At 43.4% G+C, this 5,467-nt stretch overlaps 1 pseudogene; it reads left to right on the top strand.

The window, feature by feature from the left end:
* The first annotated feature begins 920 nt into the window (after window positions 1-920).
* Window positions 921-2,424, top strand: LOC108382380 (fumarylacetoacetase-like; annotated as a pseudogene).
* Window positions 2,425-5,467: the final 3,043 nt, after the last annotated feature.

The following is a 5,467-nucleotide window of genomic DNA, read 5'->3' as shown; positions in this document are numbered from 1 at the left end:
AATCTAGCCGGAAAACGGCTAAAATGGCAACGCTGCAGGTGAGCCTGTCAAGCGCTCAACGATGCACACTTCGTAAACTCTCGTCGCTTATCCATTTCCTTATACATCCTACCTATTTTAAAAATAACAAATCCCATCTTTATCATCAGCATGTGTTTGTAAAAAATTCGAAATTAATGGGAAATAGTGATGTTTCTAATGAGTGTTTGCGGTCACGAACCCCTGCGCAAAAATATCGGCAACACAGCAAGTGAATTCTACAAAATACATTGGGCGTCAAGAGAAAAGCGTTAATACCTTTCGTCTCGACGAAGTTAATAGCTATAACTTCCAAAATAATTCGAACTTCGAAAAATTGTGATACTTTTCTTTTATCGTTGTGAGGCATAAACAGCAAATTGCACAAAAAAAGCTCGATCTTGGAAAAAAATGGTGGCCCACTTCACAAATTTTTACTCGTAGTGTAATATAAAGTTTAGTAAATATGAAAAGTTAAGAGAGTACAGAGAGAGTGAAGACCCGTGCATACTCACCTCAAAGAACCACTAATACATACATACATATACTTATTTGTACGTCCATATGTAAAAACGATAATTAAAAGTTTTCAGTAATATTGACTTAATAAATAAAAGTAGTCTTAGAGAACGAGACACAAAAGTTAACAAGAGAGAAAATAGCTCTCTGGGATTCCGCCGCCTCCAGCACGCTAGCGTGATCGATAAGCAGAGTGTAAATGTTAGGCCTTCAAGTTTAGCTCTGTTATTTATCGCTGAAGTGGCGATCGACCAAGTTGTAGTGTTTACCCTCGCTGGCGCCTTATTGATTTCGGCCATAATTTTAACGGAATTCAAAGAGGATAATAATAAATTAGTGAAAGAGATTCAAGTGGATATAGCGTTGGAAAGCAGAGCAAAATAATGACCAGCTTCGTCAATGTACCAGAAGGAAGTGATTTTCCACTAGAAAATCTGCCATATGGCATATTCTCAACAAATTCAAATGTAAGTTATCCCTACAATTTTAATGGCTATTTAAAGTACAAAAATATTTTAGAGAAATATTTTCAAATATGTAACTGAATTGTTTTCGCCTGTCCTGCTTGACCTGTTGACTCCAGCAGTACTGAAGGGATGTATTATGCGGACATCTACGTTTATTTTCTTTGCTCTAATATTTATGAGTATTTTTTTATCTTTTCAGCCCCGCATGCGTATTGGTGTAGCCATCGGCCAGCATGTGCTCGATCTTGCCGGGGTAGCACAACTTTATCCACTCGAAGTGCAGGTATTTTCCACATTTTAATTTAAGGTTTCAATTCTATTGGAATTTATTATCCATGATTTCATCGGGATGCGCTCAACTCAGATTCGTTGAATTTGCTGAGATGAGTCTTGGTCACTCGACGTGGAGGAAAATTTAGTACTGGCTGAAAGGTATGTGAAACTTGCGCTCCCTCTCTTATAGTTCACTTAAAACATTTGAAAATCTGTTATTCCTCATTTAAAGCGTTCTTTTTCCACAAGCGGAGTGCGAACTGCATCTGCCCGCTAATATCGGGGACTACACGGACTTCTATTCGTCCATTCATCATGCAACCAATGTGGGCCACATGTTCCGTGGCAAGGCAACTTTACCTGTGGATGGTCAACCACCTGTTTTCGGCGCTTGCAAGCTCTTAGACTTCGAATTGGAGGTGGCGTTCTTTATAGGCGGCCCAGGGAATCAGCTGGGTGAACGAGTTTCAGCTGATGATGCGTGGAAGAATGTCTTTGGTTTTACGCTGATGAATGACTGGAGTGCGCGCGATATACAGAAATGGGAATACGTGCCATTGGGTCCGTTTACAGTCAAGAATCTGGGCACCACCATATCGCCATGGGTTGTGCCCGTCGCTGCACTGGAACCTTTTTTAGTGGAAAACTTTCCGCAGGAACCAGAAGTTTTCCCTTATCTAAAACACGAACGCCCTTTCAATTTCGACATACATTTGGAGGTGTCGTTGAAACGTAATGCCACTTAGTGTTCGACACTAACATTGCTATAGTAAAATTTACACGTTCCCCTTTTCATTTTATTTCAGCCGAAGGCGATGCAGAGACAGTGATTAGCAGGTCTAACTACAAATATCTGTACTGGACAGCGCTGCAGCTGCTTGCCCACCACACGTTCACCGGTTGCAATGTTCGTACCGGCGATTTAATGGCGTCTGGCATCATCAGCGGTGAGTCGGAGGACTCGTATGGATCCATGTTGGAACTAAGTTGGCGCGGTTCAAAGACTATTAGCTTAAACGGTGGCGCCACGCGAAAATTTCTACAACACGGAGACGAGGTGATTGTTCGTGGGCACTGCGAACAAAATGCTGTGCGAATTGGATTTGGTGAATGCGCCGGAAAGGTCTTGCCTGCCATTCCGCTTTGAAGAGCTCAGTTCACTTTCGTTAATTTTTATATGTTGCTTAAAATGTAGTAATAAAAACTTTTATTAAATATCTATATACATAAATATATGTATGTTGTGTATACGCTTGAATACTCTGACAAAGTCAATTACTCGGGCTTACCCTGGATAAGAGACTAAGTTGGAATTCTCATCTAGACAAAACTCTTAGTAAAGCCACCCGAGCCAAGTGGGACTGTCAAAGACTTTTCGGTCGAACATGGGGTCTAAACTCCAAACTAATAAAATAGTTATACCGAACTATAGTCCGTCCGATTATAATTTATGCCGCTATAATCTGGTAGCCAAAAACGCTGCAAAACACTGCCATTTCACGTCTGAACAAACTCCAAAGATGGCTATACTGTCGGTGACAGGAGCAATGAGGATGTGTCCAACCGCGGCCTAGGAGTCGCTCTCAGGCTAAACCCCACTCCACCTATTTGCCCAAGCAGCAGCTTCGAGGAATTCGCAAATGCACAATTCTGACAGTACTCTTAAGAACAAGACACAACACAAACGTATTTTGAGCAAAATACCTGCTCTAGGAATCTGCGAGATCGCCGACGATATGCCAAAGGAAATCTGCTTTGGAAGGAAATGGCAGGTCAAAATTCCAGACCGATATGTCTGGTGAAATGGTTTACCAGAATTAGATCTCAGATATATACACTGGTACACGGACGGATCAAAGATGGAGGACAGAGCGGGTGTCTTTGGACCTGGCACCAAACTTCCGATAGCAATGGGCACTAGGTCCACGGTCTTTCAGTCTGAGGTACTAGCAATCTCAATTTGCGCCATACTGAACCTGGAGCCAGGCAAAGGGCTTTGACACTATTCAACTCTTGTCAGCAAGGAACACGGTATTATTATGCTGGGTACGAGGCCATTGCGGGAGGCACTCTTGAATTCAGCCTTTTGCTTGTTAAATTGGAGTCGAGTTTAGGATTTGAGGGCAAGTAAAGACGAGTGCTTTAATAATGTGGCGTATTATTGCCCCCCAATATGGAATTCACTCGAATTAATAACTATGCAAATTCACGCATGGCTTCGTAGAGCCATCTTCTTTTTTTGCTGCAGACTGTAGCTGTAAAATCGGAAAAAGGTGGTGTATATACATACATTGGTTTATCGAAGGCATTTGCGGGATACTAAGTTCTACTGATAAGGTTGTTGTTGTTGTTGTAGCGGTCGGTAGATATCTCAGTCGTTGTCGTCAAGTTCCTCTAACGGCATCCCTAAGAAGCGTGCAGCCTCAATAGGGTCGGTCCACAGGGGCAGCGGCGTTAGGATTGTCGGGTTTTCCGGGCATACGAAGAAATGTTTCGAGTCATGAGGTGTCTGTCCGCATGCCGGACACTCATTTGGTGCATCTGCGTTTAGTCTCCTCAGGTATGAGTTTAACCTGCTGCAGTAGCCAGAGCGAAGTTGGGCTATTGTGGTTCTAGTCTTCCGACGCAGATGAAGCTCCGTCTCGTCACAGGTCTGGAGTCTACATAACTCGAGACTGACTCCGTTCAGGGCCTGTCGATAAGCTGACGGGTCCAGAGGTTGTTTAATGAACCTCTGGACTTCGTCCGTCAGTTCGTAGAGATGCCTCCTGACATGCTTGGGCGAGGGCTCGTCTGTAAGCAGTTGCACATTAGGGTGACCACGTCTATGGCTCCCAACAAGAAACTGCTTGCAGAGCATTATGTTTTGTTCTTTGACCAGGAGCAATTTCGCCTCGTCGTGCAGGTGGTGTTCTGGCGACATCAGAAGGCATCCAGTCGCTGTCCGTACTGCGGTGTTTCTACTGATAAGGTCGAATCCGTTGGTTGATGAGGCGATTTGGCTTTTTCCCAGACTCATTCCTAGGGCCTTCTAAGGACTATTGAGAATATTGATAGTTGGCGCAAAGAGCAGGATCTCCCTTCTTGTGCATTTGCGAAGTTTACTGAAACTCCAATCTTCAGGCATGTATTCATCAGACGAAATTGCGCTTAACAGGTTTGAACAACTCAGCCGGTATTCGGTCTGATAGAGTGGAGGGGCTTTAAGTTTGTTTCTATACATATTCTTCTGCGCTTACAATCTCAAATGTACTCTGAAGTCTGTTACTGAATATCCCAAANATGTTTTGTTCTTTGACCAGGAGCAATTTCGCCTCGTCGTGCAGGTGGTGTTCTGGCGACATCAGAAGGCATCCAGTCGCTGTCCGTACTGCGGTGTTTCTACTGATAAGGTCGAATCCGTTGGTTGATGAGGCGATTTGGCTTTTTCCCAGACTCATTCCTAGGGCCTTCTAAGGACTATTGAGAATATTGATAGTTGGCGCAAAGAGCAGGATCTCCCTTCTTGTGCATTTGCGAAGTTTACTGAAACTCCAATCTTCAGGCATGTATTCATCAGACGAAATTGCGCTTAACAGGTTTGAACAACTCAGCCGGTATTCGGTCTGATAGAGTGGAGGGGCTTTAAGTTTGTTTCTATACATATTCTTCTGCGCTTACAATCTCAAATGTACTCTGAAGTCTGTTACTGAATATCCCAAATGAGAAGAAAAGTTTTATCAAGACGGAAGTACAGATGGAGATAAACGAAGTCAATGTTATTGTTAATTCCGAAATCTTGTCTAACCGATAACCGGTTCATTTCTGCCGGAATTGCTGTATCTGATGGTGGACAAGCTTAAAAGCGCGCCTGAAAGTTTTCTTTTTTCAAACTTTTACTTGCGACAGGGTGACTGCATGATGGCTGGTAGCTTTTGCTGCGCAAAATTCACAGAAGCATGTATGGATTAGCAATTGCCCTTTTTAGTTGAGCACAAGCTGGTATCGAATAGATGCTTTGCGAGAGTGGACAGTAAAAAAATAAGAGCGAAAAGTGGCGAGATACGGAGAGCATGCATTACTGCGCCTGCTCCCAACTTACACCACACCCCTCAACTACCCGCCACATGTTTGAGTTTGCCTAAGCAAGCAAGCAACGAGCAAATTCCTCTGGCTGGCTGACTGGCTATTCAACTCCAGCATGAAATCGC

This window comes from Rhagoletis zephyria, unplaced genomic scaffold (genome assembly GCF_001687245.7).
Source record: "Rhagoletis zephyria isolate East Lansing unplaced genomic scaffold, Rhagoletis_zephyria_1.1 Rzeph_scaffold_26643, whole genome shotgun sequence".
Taxonomy (NCBI): Eukaryota; Metazoa; Arthropoda; class Insecta; order Diptera; family Tephritidae; genus Rhagoletis; species Rhagoletis zephyria.
Note: the sequence above shows the minus strand (reverse complement) of the source record. Positions and strands in the feature narration are given on the sequence as shown.